Raw genomic sequence first — 15,447 nt, 5'->3', positions numbered from 1 at the left:
AAGAAAATGGTAATAGGAACATACATACCAATAATTACCTTAAACGTGAATGGATTAAATGCTTCAACCAAAAGACACAAGCCCGCTGAATGGATACAAAAACAAGACCCATATATATGCTGTCTACAAGAGACCCACTTCAGACCTAGGGACACACACAGACTGAAAGTGAGGGGATGGAAAAAGATATTCCATGCAAATGGAAATCAAAAGAAAGCTGAAGTAGCAATACTCAGATAAAATAGACTTTAAAATAAAGAAAGTTACAAGAGACAAGGAAGGACACTACACAATGATCAACGGATCAATCCAAGAAGAAGATATAACAATTATAAATTATATATGCCCCCAACATAGGAGCACCTCAATACATAAGGCAACTACTAACAGTTATAAAAGAGGAAGTCGACAGTAACACAGTAATAGTGGGGGACTTTAACATCTCACTTACACCAATGGACAGATCATCCAGACAGAAAATTAACAAGGAAACCCAAGCTTTAAATGACATAACAGACCAGATAGATTTAATATTTATAGGACATTGATATTTATAGGACATTCCATCCAAAAACAGCAGATTACAATTTCTTCTCAAGTGCACATGGAACATTCTCCAGGATAGATCACACCTTCGGTCACAAATCAAGCCATGGTAAAATTAAGAAAACTGAAATCATATCAAGCATCTTTTCCGACCATAGTGCTATGAGATTAGAAATCAACAGGGAAAAACCATAAAAAACACAAACGCGTGGAGGCTAAACAATATGTTACTAAATAACCAAGAGATCACTGAAGAAATCAAAGAGGAAATCAAAAAATACCTAGAGACAAATGACAATGAAAACACGATGATCCAAAACTTATGGGATGCAGCAAAAGCAGTTCTAAGAGGGAAGTTTATAGCAATACAAGCCTACCTCAAGAAACAAGAAACATCTCAAATAAACAACCTAACCTTACACCTAAAGGAACCAGAGAAAGAAGAACAAACAAAACCCAAAGTTAGTAGAAGGAAAGAAATCATAAAGATCAGAGCAGAAATAAATGAAATAGAAACAAAGAAAACAATAGCAAAGATCAATAAAACTAAAACCTAGTTCTTTGAGAAGATAAACAAAATTGATAAACCTTTAGCCAGACTCATCAAGAAAAAGAGGGAGAGGACTCAAATCAATAAAATTAGAAATGAAAAAGGAGGGGGCTTCCCTGGTGGCACAGTGGTTGAGAATCTGCCTGCCAATGCAGGGGACATGGGTTCGAGCCCTGGTCTGGGAAGATCCCACATGCTACAGAGCAACTGGGCCCGTGAGCCACAATTACTGAGCCTGCGCGTCTGAAGCCTGTGCTCCACAACAAGAGAGGCCACGATAGTGAGAGGCCCGTGCACCGTGATGAAGAGTGGCCCCCGCTTGCCACAACTAGAGAAAGCCCTCGCACAGAAACGAAGACCCAACACAGCCATAAATAAATAAAATTTAAAAATTAAATAAAAATAAAATAAAAGAACCGTGTGCTCTGACATATCTCAAAATGGTTCCTTTAAAAAAAAAAAAAGAAATGAAAAAGGAGAAGTTACAACGGACACCGTAGAAATACAAAGCAACATAAGAGACTACTACAAGCAACTCCATGCCAGTAGAATGGACAACCTGGAAGAAATGGACAAATTCTTAGAAAGGTATAACCTTCCAAGACTGAATAACGAAGAAATAGAAAATATGAACAGATCAATCACAAGTAATTAAATTGAAACTGTGATTAAAAATCTTCCAACAAACAAAAGTTCAGGACCAGATGGCTTCACAGGTAAATTCTATCAAACATTTAGAATGGGAGAAAATATTTGCAAACGAATCAACGGACAAAGGATTAATCTCCAAAATATATAAACAGCTCATGCAGCTCAATATTAAAAAAACAACCCAATTAAAAAATGGGCAGAAGACCTAAATAGACATTTCTCCAAAGAAGACATACAGATGGCCAAGAAGCACATGAAAAGCTGCTCAAAATCACTAATTAGTAGAGAAATGCAAATCAAAACTACAATGAGTTATCACCTCACACCAGTTAGAATGGGCATCATCAGAAAATCTACAAACAACAAATGCTTGAGAGGGTGTGGAGAAAAGGGAACACTCTTGCACTGTTGGTGGGAATGTAAATTGATACAGCCACTATGGAGAACAGTGTGGAGGTTCCTTAGGAAACTAAAAATAGAATTACCATATCACCCAGCAATCCCACTACTGGGCATATACCCAGAGAAAACCATAATTCAAAAAGACACATGCACCCCAATGTTCACTGCAGCACTATTTAGAATAGCCAGGTCATGGAAGCAACCTAAATGCCCATCGACAGACGAATGGATAAAGAAGATGTGGTACATATATACAATGGAATATTACTCAGCTATAAAAAGGAACGAAATTGGGTCATTTGTAGAGATGTGGATGGATCTAAAGACTGTCATACAGAGTGAAGTAAGTCAGAAAGAGAAAAACAAATATCGTATATTAACGCATATATGTGGAACGTAGAAAAATGGTACAGATGAACTGGTTTGCAGGGCAGAAATTGAGACACAGTTGCAGAGAACAAACAAATGGACACCAATGGGGGAAAGTGGTGGGGGGGGTGGTGGTGGGTGGTGGTGGGATGAATTGGGAGAGTAGGATTGACATGTATACACTAATATATATATAAAATAGATAACTAAAAAGAACCTGTATAAAAAATAAATAAAATAAAATTCAAAAATTTGATTAAAAAATTGAAGAAATGATTTGATGAAAGACACAAACTTACTGATTCAAGAAGCTCAGTGAACCTCAACGGGATAATTTCAAAGATATCTAGGCCCAGGCACATCATTATCACAGTGCAGGAAACTAAAGACAATACAAAGCAACCAGATACACAAACAAAACAACCAGAGAACAAAATTGAGGAACAACACATCTAATGATGGCAAACTTCTTATCAGAAATTCTGGAAGCCTGAAGGAAGTGGAACATCATTTTGACAGTCCTGCAACAAAACAACTACCAACAAATATTTAGAAATAAAAATTTGAACAAGTTTCATTTCATTAGGATGAAACCCCGGAAAGCAGAGTCAGATTAACAATAAGATGTTCAAGAGCTCTACAGTGACAACTATAAAATACTGCTGAGAGATATTAACAAAGATGTAAATAAATGGAGATTTATATCACGTTTAAGGATTAAAAGCCTCAATACTGTTATGCTATCACTTCTACCCACATTTATCTAAAGATTCAATACTATTATAAAACAAATCACAGGAGGTATTTTGAGGACACTGATAAGCAGACTCTAATGTGGACGGGAAATTTAAAGGGACTTAGAATAATAAAAATACCCTGAAAATGGACAAAGCTGAAAGATCTACACTATTTTATTTTAAAGCTTACGACAAATTCACAATATTCAGACAATGCAATATTCACAAAGGATAGAGAAATCTATCAGAAAGAACAGAAGTGAGTCCAAGTATAGACCTGTACGTATAGAGGCAAATGGTATCCAACAAAGGCAACAAAGCAATTCAATAAAAGAAGTAAAGTCATTTCAAAAAATGATAACAAAATATGTGGATATCTGTATTTTAAAAAATGAATCTTAACACCTAACTCACACCACTGACAAGGATTAAGTCCCAGTGCATCATGGATCTAAGCATAAAAAACAAAAGCTTCTAGAGGACAAGTCAAAATAATATTGTTGTCAACATAGGGTAGGCAAAGATTTTTAGAACACAGAAAGCACTAATTGTGAAAAACAATACAATTTCATCAATATTAAAATGTCTCTGCCTATCAAAAGACAACATTATTCAAAATGAAAAGGCAAACCAAGAATGGAAAAAATCTGCAACACATATTTTGACAAGAGACTTTTGTTAAAAATATATAATGCAACTCAATAGGAAAACTAGTTACTTCTCTCAAATAGACAAAAGAATTTAATAGCCATAAATGAACAATAGGTAGATGAAAAGTGCCCAACATCTTTCATCATCAAGGAAATGCAGATTAAATCACAATGAGTCTTTCACCTCTTTGGTTAAATTTATTCCTAGGTATAATATTTTATTCTTTTTGATGTGATTTTAAACAGGATTGTTTTCTTGCTTTTTCTGTCTGATAGTTAATTGTGTATAGAAAAGCAACAGATTTCTGTATATTAATTTTGTATCCTGCAACTTTACTGAATTCATTTATATGTTACAATAGTTTTTTGGTGGAGACTTTAGGGTTTTCTACATATAGTATCATGTCATCTGCAAACAGTGACAATTTACTTCTTCCTTTGGGAAATCACTGTACACTACCAGTGGGAATGTAAACTGGTGCAGCCACTGTGGAAAACAGTATGGGGGTCCCTCAAAAAACTAAAAATAGAACTACCATATGATCCAGCCATCCCATTCCTGGGTATGTATCCAAAGAAAATGAAAACACTAATTTAAAAAGTTACATGCATCTCAGTGTTTACAGCAGCATTATTTACAATAACCAAGATGTGGAAGCAACCTAAGGGTCCACTGATGGATGAATGGGTGAAGAAGATGTGGTATATATATACACAATGGAATATTACTCAGCCATAAAAAATAATGAAATTCTGCCACTTGCAACAATGTGGATGAACCTAGAGAGTATTATGCTAACTGAAGTAAATCAGGCAAAGAAAAATTCTGTATGTCACTTATATGTGGAATCTAAAAACAAACAAACAAATGTAATAACAAAACAGAAACAGACAGATATAGAGAACAAACTAGTGATTACTAGCGGGGAGAGGGGATGAGGGAAGGGCAAGATAGGGTATGGGATTAAGAGATACAAACTACTATGTATAAAATAAATAAGCAACAAGGATATATTATACAACACAGGGAAATACAGCCATTATTTCACTTTATTTTTTAACTAATTAATTAATTAATTTTTATTTTTTGGCTGTGTCAGGTCTTAGTTGTGGCATGCGGGCTCTTCGTTGCAGCATGAGGACTCCTCTCTAGTTGCAGCACGTGGGTTTCTCTCTAGTTGTGGCGTGCGGGTTTTTCTCTGTCTAGTTGTGCGGGCTCCAGAGCGCTGGGTTCTGTAGTTAGCGGCACGCGGGCTCTCTAGTTGAGGCGCCCGGGCTTAGTTGCCCCACAGCATGTGGGATCTTAGTTCCCTGACAAGGCATCGAACCCACGTCCCCTGCATTGGAAGGCGGATTCTTTACCACTGGACCACCAGGGAAATCCCACAGCCATTATTTTATAGTAACTTTAAATGGAGTATAATCTATAAAATATTGATTCACTATGTTGTACACCTGACACTAATATAATATTGTAAATCAACTATACTTCAATAAAAAAAAAAGATACCATCACATATCCATTACAAGGGCTAAAATTTAAAAGACTAACAGTTCTAAATATTGGCAAGGATGTAAGTCGACCAAAGTTCTCATATATCACTGCGTGGAAATGTAAAGTAGAACAGCTACTTTGGAAAACACAATGGCCACTTCTTATAAAGTTAAACATACATTTATCATAAGGTCCAACAATTCCACTCCTATGTATTTATTCAAGAAAAATAAAAGCATATGCCCCTAATAATGACTTGCACATGAATGTTCATAGTAGCTTAATTCATAATAGCTAAAAACTAGAAACCACCCAAAAGTTTACAACAGGAGGATAAAGTATGTGTATTCACACAATGAACTACTACTCAGCAATGTAATGAACTATTAATACATACAAAGACATAAATGAATCTCAAAAACATACTCTGAATTTAGACGTGAAAGAGTATGTACTTCAGATTCATTCATATGAAGTCCATAACCAGCAAAACGAATCTGACCAGTTCAATGCAATCCCTATTAAAATCTCAGCTGGCCGTTTTTTTTTTTTTTTTTACAAAAAGTTAACAAATTGACCCTAAAATTCATATCAAAATGCAGAAGTCCTAGAATAGTCAAAGCAATCTTGAAAAAGAAGAATGAGGTTAGAAGATACACAATTCCCAATTTCAAAACTTACTGCACAGTAGCTCTTGCGTTACTTGATTACTCCAGTAATCCAGACAGCACTGTACTGGCAGAAGGACAGACATATAGATCAATGGAATAGAACTGAAAGTCCATGCTAATGGGTATAGGGTTTCTTTCCGGGATGACACCTGAAACTAACACAACATGGTAAATCAACTATACTTACTCCAATAAAACTTTTTTAAAAAGTCAGGCAGGGATGATGCTTGCACAACTCTTTGAATCTACTAAAAACACTGAATTGTCCACTTTAAAAGGGTGAATGTTATGGTATGTGAATTATATGTCAATAAAGCTGTTATTAAAAACACCAAAAAGAAAAAAGAACCGAAAGTCCAAAATGAACCTCCACATTCATGTCAAATGATTTTCAACAGGGGTGCAAAACAATTCAATGGCGGAAAGAATAATCTTTTCAACAAATGGTGATATGACAATTGGATAGCCACGTGCAAAAGAATTAAGTTGGACCCCCTTCTCAAACAACACATACCAACAAAAAAAACTCAAAATGGATCACAGACCTAAATGTAAGAGCTTGAACTAGCTCTTAGAAGAAAATCTTCATGGCCTTGGGTTAGGCAAAACCTTCTTAGATATGACACCAAAAGTGACAAAAGAAAAAAACAGAGTTCTTCAAAATCAAAACCTTTGTGTTTTAAAGGGCACTGTCCACGAAGAAAGTGAAAGAACCTAACAGAATGGGAGAAAGCATTTGCAAATCATGTATCTAATAATGGACTGACAGGTCCACAAGAAGAATTGTACAAGAATTTCACAGCTGCCTTAATTGTAATAGACCAAATTGAAACAATCCATATATCTGTCAAAAGGAAACTGGATAAACAAATTGTGATATATTTATATAGTGAAACACCGTTCGCCTATTAAAAAAAAACCCCAGAACACAAGGAAAACCTACTGAAACACACAATACATGAAGAATCTCAAAAACATTATGCTGAAGGAAAGAAGCCAGACACAAAAGAATATATACTGTATGATAGCATATATATAAAATTCAGGAACATGCAACTAATACACAAAATATCTGAGGTGTATCAATGGTTGTTTCTGCAAGAGTCGGGGCGGGGGGTGACTGAAAAGGGTTAAGAAGGAATTTTCTGTGATAATAAAAATATTCTATATTTTCAGTATTCCTATTTGGAGTGTTGGTTTCACAGGGGAATACATCTTTGTAAACTCATCAAATTGGACATAATGATATGTGTTTCACTGTATGTAAATTTAACTTCAAATTTTCTAAGTACAAGAAGGGGAAGGGCCTTGCTTCATGGTGTCCGATGCTTCCTTGTCCCCTTTTCTTTTCTTTTTCTAAAATTTTTTTAAAAATTTATTTTATTTTTATTTATTTTTGGGTGCATTGGGTCTTTGTTGCTATGCATGGGTTTCCTCTAGCTGCGGCGAGCGGGGGCTACTCTTCATTGCGGTGCGCGGGCCTCTCATTGCGGTGGCTTCTTTTGTTGCGGAGCACGGGCTCTAGGTGTGCGGGCTTCAGTAGTTGTGGCACGCGGGCTCTAGAGTGCAGACTCAGTAGTTGTGGCTCACGGTCTTAGCTGCTCCGCGGCATGTGGGATCTTCCAGGACCAGGGCTCGAACCCGTGTCCCCTGCATTGGCAGACGGATTCACTGCGCAACCAGGGAAGGCCCCTGTCCCCTTTCCAAACACAAAACACAGAGGCAAAGAAGGCCATTCCAGCCACGTGAAGGACTATGGAACTCTTTGTGCCTAAGTAATTAAGCAGTCTTCTAAAACTCCCACCTTATTTGAAACTGGAACAAATTCTGAATAGTTCCCAAGTTTCCTGGTAGAATAGTGTCTCTCATCTCTAGTATCTGACTTGGAATAAAAGGAAGGTGTAGATTTTAACCTAAATCTTCTGTGGACTAGACCTGAGGTTAGCAAGAGGTGAACTGGTGATTAAGAATACTCTCTTCAGGAACACTATTCCTACTTGAAAGAATACTAGGAAAATCTTAGAGGCTCTAGACTGATCCAACTTTTAAAACATAGCTATGTAATCTACAACATTATTCTGAAGATTTCTCTGGCAATTCCTAGAATTTTATGTCTTTCTATCATGTCTGTTGCAATAAAAAAAAAAGGGTGCTTAATTTACTATCTCAGTTTATGTAAACTTTTGCTCAACAGAAGTAAAGGCTTTTTAGCTATCTATTCTCCATTTTTCCCTTCACAGTTTATGGCCCTGGTGTCATGTGGAGACATGACTTAACTATGCCCTGATCATAAAAACAACTTATATTTTCTAATAGTTTCCTCTGAGAAATCTATTCTTTTCTTCTAATTTCTCCTATCTTCTCTTCTGATGGTATTACAGATTTGATTTATTTTTTATTTTTGTAATTTTTTAACTTTACTGAGGAACAACTGATATCTACTTAAACTGTACGGTGTGATGATTTGATATATATATTTACATTTGATACATTATACAAGATCAAGATAATGAACACATCCGTCACCTCACATAGTTAACTTTATTTTTTTTACTGAAGTATAGTTGCTGTACAATATTATATAAGTTACAGGTGTACAATATACTGACTCACATTGTTAAAGGTTATACCTTATTTGTAGTTATTATAAAATGTTGGCTATATTCCCTGTGTTGTACAACATATCCTTGTAGCTTATTTTATACTTAGTAGTTTATATCTCTTACATCCTTACCCCTATATTTATTTCTTAATTTCAAAATTTTCATTTACATTTACTTAATATTGTTAACAATAAAATATTTTAAAAATTCAGAAAATATTTCAGAAATACAAGATGTCACTTAACTTTATCCAGATTTTTAAAACATTTTATGATATTTGCTTCATTAAAAAATTAAATGAGTGGATATAATTTAAGACCTTCCCCCTCCGCAGAGTTATTCCTTATGCTCAACTCGGTGTGTGCTGTTCCTATACATATTAGATTTCTTCTACTTGTGTATCAATAATCAGTGCAGTGTTTTTGAGATTTGCCCAGGTTGATACATGCAGATATAGTTCATTTTAATTGCTTCATATTATTTTACCGTTTGAAGAAATCAGTCGCCTCATCTAATCTCCTCCTGCGGGACTTTGAGACGGTTTTGACTTTTTCATCATCAGCAACAGTGCTAAAGTGCGTATCTTTACATGAGTCCCTTTGCCTATATGTTAGGAGTTTCTCTAGGTTCAAAGCACTGAAGTAGAATTCCTAGATCGCAGGCTGTGTTGCACATTCTTCTTTCTAGGTAACACGAAATGGGCTTCCTAAATGTTTGCATCAGTTATACTACTACCAACTATACAGAAGAGTTCCAGTTTCCACATACGCTTGCCTACGGGCATTTTCAGACTTCTAAAATTGTTTCAAAATAGATAGGCATGAGATGCTATCCCAGTGATGTTTTCATCTATATTCTGCATTTTTCTGAACAAGAAAAATTTAAATGTTTATGGTCATGGTACTTTCTTATTGGTTTGCCTTGCAAATCTCTTATACCAGCCAGGAGCTCACTCTTTCACTTTGCTAATGATCTCTTTTTCTTTTATTTTTTTTTGAACAAAGGTTTTTATTCCTAATGTACTAAGATTTATCAATCTTTCTCTTTATTCCTTGTACATTTTATCTTCCTTCATTTTTTTCCCTTTATGTTTTAAACTAAAATCCTCCCCTATTTCAATATTATAAGGAGAGTTCCTTATATTAACTTCTAAAAATCTTAAAACGTTGCTTTCAGTTTTTGATTCGTTCAAAATTTACTTCTGTGCATTGTACCTGGTAGCAATGAAATTGTGTAATTTACTCTATAAATTGTCACAGTGGCCTTTTTAAATTGTCCATTCTTTCCTCACTGAATTGTAATTCTACTTCCATTATAGATTCCTATTTACATGTGGCCTACTCAAGGCTCTCCATTCTGTTCTCCTGGTTTATTTGGATATCTCTGCCCGACACCACACAGATTTAATTGCTTTAGCTTTATGATAAATCTTCATGTGTGATAGGATACAACACTTCCTGTTATCTTTCCTTAAAATCATATCATCTATACTTAATCCTACATTTTTGGGACTTCCCTGGTGACGCAGTGGTTAAGAATCTGCCTGCCATCGCAGGGGACACAGGTTCGAGCCCTGGTCCAGAAGATCCCACATGCCGCGGAGCAACTAAGCCCGTGCGCCACAACTACTGAGCCTGAGCTCTAGAGCCCGTGAGCCACAACTACTGAGCCTGTGCACCACAACTATTGAAGCCCCCATGCCTAGAGCCCGTGCTCCGCAACAAGAGAAGCCACCGCAACGAGGAGTAGCCCCCGCTCGCTGCAAGTAGAGAAAGCCCGTGCACAGCAACAAAGACCCAACACAGCCAAAAATATGTAAATTAAAAAAATAAATTTATTAAAAAACCCCTACATTTTAAATATTAATATTAGATTAGCTTTTTGTATTCTGTGAAAACCCCTTTGGGATTCTGATTAGAATTACATGGAATATATAAATCACTTTGGGGTAAGTGGATACCTTTATGGTACTGAGTCTTCCCTTCCAAGAATATATGGCCCATCTCTCCACTAATTTATCTCTCCTCTTTTATACTCTTTAACAATTGCTCCATCAATATCTTACGTATTCCTTTTTAGATTTATTCTTAGATGCCTTTAAAAAAAACTATTTTAAGTACTGTCTTTTAAAACGACTCTAAGAGTTGATGATGGATATGCAGGATTTCTATTAACTTTTGTATATTCATCTTATACCCAGCAATCTTCTAAAAGTTTGTCTAAAGTTTCTATTTAGACAATCATTATTTGCAAATAATATAAACTGCTTTTTCCCCAACCCTTACATCACTTACTTATTGTATGCTAGTTCGGACCAGAAGTATAAAAATAAATAGCAGCAGTGACAGGTGGCATCCTGGTCTGGTTATGGATTTTAAAAGGAATACTTCTACCATTTCACCATTAAGCACAATTTTTACTAAAGATTTTCCATGGACACCTTTTATCAATTTAAGAAAATATCCTTTTGTTCTTGGCTGACTACATTTTTTTTTAATTATTGTGAATTGGTATTGAATTTTATCAAACGTTTTACTCTGTATCTGTTGAGGTTTTGTTCTCTGTGTTTAATCTATAACTGCTGTCAATTATTTTAATCGAGTTTCTTTTTTTTTTTAATATTTATTTATTTATTTGGCTGTGCCAGGTCTTAGTTGCAGCACACGGGATTTTCGTTGCTGTGTGTGGGATCTTTAGCTGTGGCATGTGGGATCTTAGTTGCAGCATGTGGCATCTAGTTCCCTGACCAGGGATTGAACCTGGGCCCCCTGCATTGGGAGCACAGAGTCTTAACCACTGGACCACCAGGGAAGCCCCCTCAATTTTCTAATGTCAAGCAATCATTGCATTCCTGGAATAAATCTCACTTTAAATAAGCCTCATAAAAGTGAGTTGGCACCTAGCAACCAGATCTTGGTTTCAAATACCGTTGTCCATTAAATAAAACCAGTGCTCCTTAGAGAAATGGTTGATTCTAAGACTGCGGGAGGGAAATATACAAGATGAGCCTGAAGTATCTTGTAAAACCAGAAAGTAAGAAAGTGCTAAGAAGAAAGAGAAAAGAAAAGAAAGGAAAAAAGAAAGAAAGAAAAGAACAGGCAAGGCAAGGAAAGGAAAACGAACAAAAACAATGATGATAGTGTGTGAGAGGGACAAGATTGCCAACGAAAAGGGCTCCTAATGGCCAAAGCCGAACAAATAGAGCAACAAAATTACATAGTTTATGTTGGTTTATAACCCGAAGTATAAAAGTAAATATCAATGCATTCATAGTAATATAAACGATTGAATAAATAAACAGGAAAGAACAAACAAATCTCCCATGTGAAAGAATTCAAAATAATTTACATAGATACTGCACGCTCAGGAGGAAGAACACTACTGCACACTCCTTAAGCGTGGGCCGTGCAGAGCGACTTCCTTCCAAAGAGGACGGTATGGAAGGGGTGGTGGGAGAGACACTTTACAGTGGAAACCTGACAAATACTACATCAGCCACGTGATCAAGGTTCACCTAAATAACGATGAGTTATAGTGATATTATGCAACCTTGATACGATGTGATAAAAACAGCACTTTAACTTGTGGTCTCCCTCCCCCAAATCTATCCCAGTCTAATCATGAGAAAAACAGCAGACAAATCTCACTGAGACAAATGTCCCAAAATAGCTAACCAGGACTCCTCAAAACTGTCAAGGTCAGCAAAAACAAGGGAAGTCTCAGAATCTGCCACAACCAAGAAGAGCGTAACGAGACAAGATGAGAAAATGTAATGGTTATCCTGGATAGGATCCTGACACACAGCAAGGACATGAGGTGAAACGATGGAAATGGGAACAATGAATGGACTTTAGTTAATAATAATGTATCGATATTGGTTCTTTAGTTGTGACAAATGCACCATAAAACAATAAGATGTTAATAATTGGGAAACTGGGTATGGGGCATACAGGAAATCTCTCTACTGTCTGTGCAATTGTTTGGTAAATGTATAACTTTTCTCAAATGAAAAGTTTAGCTTTAACTTTTTAAACAGTGAGTTGGGGATACTTCTTTCATCTTCTTTCAGCACCAATTTGTATAAAATATTATCTCCTTCACTACAGGTTTGGTTGAACTCCTCTGTAAAATCATCAGAGCCTGGCAGCTTTCCGGGTGAGGAAGGGGTTAAAAAACTTTTTATCATGAAACATTTTAAACATTTGTAAAAGTAGAAAAATGTATAATAAACAGTCGACTTCAACAGTTATCAAATATAGCCAATTTTGATTCATCTACACCTCCAGCTATTCTCCTCTTTCAGTATTATTGGAAGTAAACCCAGACATCACAGTACTTCACTGGCAAATATTTCTCTGTATATCTCTAAACAGTAAGAACTCTTTTGAAACATATGACCATAATATCAAGTTTACATCTATATATTGACAATAATTCTTAATGTCAAATACCCAGTTAGTGGTCACAAGTCTAATTGTCTTATAATTTTTACGCGTTATGTGGATAAATTAGTGTTGCTGAAAACTCTGCACTATTTTTTCATTTTGTATTTCATTGGTTTCTGTTTTTTATTTCATTATTTCTTTCCTCTTCTCTCTTTATGTTTATTATTCTTTATTGCTGCTTGAGTTAAATGACTGATGAATTTAAAATCTTTTCTTTTCCTATTACATACATTTAAAGGTGTATATCTCACCATAAGTTTTGATTTAATTACACTGCCTAAGTTTGTGTAAATGGAGTGTTTTCATTTTCATTCAGCTTAAATATTTTTAATTTCTCTTATAATTTATTTGCTTAAAAGTGAATAAAATATATATATATATATATATATCAGAATCACTTTGCTGTACACCTAAAACTAACACAATATTGTAAATCAACTGTACTTCAAAAATTTTTTTAAGCGAATAACAAAATATTCTATTAAAAATTTCAAAGTTATTCTGTTTTGAGGGGTTATTACTGATTTCTGGTATTACTGACTGTGAACAGAGATCATGAAAAGTATGACATTTATGTATTTGTGCAATAAGTATTTTATAGTATAAATTTTATGAAAGCAATGACTTCATTTTATTTTCTCTTGGATAAGCTGAACAGATAAATGAACAAAAATAATACGCAGGGCCTATTTCCAAAATTTAGCACATATACAGAAACATGTCCTGAAGTTTGGCACCTACCGTTCTAAACTCTTAGAAAGACATGTCTACTTGGCTTTTTAACTTATGAAGTTGGCTGTTGTGAACAAGAGAAAAACACCCTTGGTTCTATTTCCAGAGATACATTATGGATATATTTCAGCTAACGATAAACACTGTGAATGGTGTGTTGTCCAAGATGCTTCTCTTCTTTGGATGATACTTTAAACTCAACTGCCACGACCGCTGCTAACATCAATATATTAACACAAGGAGACAAGTCCAAGCTTCTCATGAGATTATAACCAAGTTTTTCCAAAATCGGTTGATTTACATACACTAATAACAAATGATCAGAAAGAGAAATTAAGAAAACAATCCAATTACATAAAAAATAATAAAATACCTAAGAACGAGTTAAACCAAATGTAACTCTAAGACAATGATGACAGAAATTGAAGAAAAAACAAATAAATGGAAAGACATTCTGTGCTCATGGCTTGGAAGAGTTAATATTGTTAAAATGTACATACTACCCAAAGCAATCTACACATTCAATGCAATTTCCATCAAAATCCCAATGGTATTTTTCACAGAAATAGAACAAGCAATCCTAAAATATGTATGAAACCACAAAAAAAATGTGAATAGCCAAAGCAATACTGAGAAAGAAGAACAAAGCTGGACACATCATGCTTCCTGATTTCAAACCGTATTACAAAACTATAATAATCAAAAAAAGTATGGTGTTGGCATAAAAACAGACACATAGATCAACTGAACAGAATAGAGAGCCTAGAAATATAGCCACACATATATGGTCACTTAATCTATGACAAAGGAGGCAAGAATATACAATGAGGAAAAAACAGTCTCTTTAATAAATGGTGTTGGGAAAACTGGACAGTCACAAGCAAAAGAATGAAATTGGACCACTATCGTACACCATACACAAAAATTAACTCAAAATGGATTAAAGACTTGAACATAGACCTGAAACCATAAAACTCACAGAAGAAAACACAGGCAGTAAGCTCCTTGAGATCAATCTTGGTGATGATTTTTTTGGATTTGACACCAAAAGCAAAGGCAACAAAAGGAAAAATAAATAAAGGGGACTACATCAAACTAAACAGCTTCTGCACAGCAAAGGAAACCATCAACAAAATTAAAAGGTAACCTACTAAATGGGAGAAAATATTTGTAATCATATATATGTTAAGGAGTTAACATGCAAAATATGTAAAGAACTCATATAAGTCAGCAGCAAAACAAACAAACAAACAATCCAATTCAGAAATAGGCAGAAAATCTGAATACAGGCATAGCTTGTTTTTTTGTGCCTACTTTACTGTGTTTCATATTTGTGTTTTTTACAAGTTGAAGGTCTGTGGCAATCCTGTGTTGTCAGATTATGGTTAACATTTTTTAGCAGTAATGTATTTTTTAAATTAAGGTATATATATATTTTTTAATACATAATGCTATTGCACACTTAACAGACTACAGTGCAGTATAAACATAACTTTTATACGCACTGGGAAACCAAACAATTCATGTGACTCACTTTATTGTGACATTCGCTTTTTTGCAATGGTCTGGAACCAAACCTACAATATCTCCAAGGGA

The 15,447-nt window shown here is 35.1% G+C and overlaps 1 protein-coding gene and 1 non-coding gene across 6 annotated transcripts in view; both read right to left on the bottom strand.

The window, feature by feature from the left end:
* The window catches only part of NCKAP5 (NCK associated protein 5), a 1,059,956-nt gene that overhangs the window by 541,538 nt on the left and 502,971 nt on the right, over positions 1-15,447 (bottom strand). The gene's annotated exons all lie outside the window — the stretch shown is intronic.
* TRNAG-CCC (transfer RNA glycine (anticodon CCC)) lies at positions 11,413-11,485 on the bottom strand. Its single transcript has one exon. It is a non-coding gene; the product is annotated as a tRNA-Gly (tRNA).

This window comes from Balaenoptera ricei, chromosome 7 (assembly GCF_028023285.1).
Source record: "Balaenoptera ricei isolate mBalRic1 chromosome 7, mBalRic1.hap2, whole genome shotgun sequence".
Taxonomy (NCBI): domain Eukaryota; kingdom Metazoa; phylum Chordata; class Mammalia; order Artiodactyla; family Balaenopteridae; genus Balaenoptera; species Balaenoptera ricei.
Note: the sequence above shows the minus strand (reverse complement) of the source record. Positions and strands in the feature narration are given on the sequence as shown.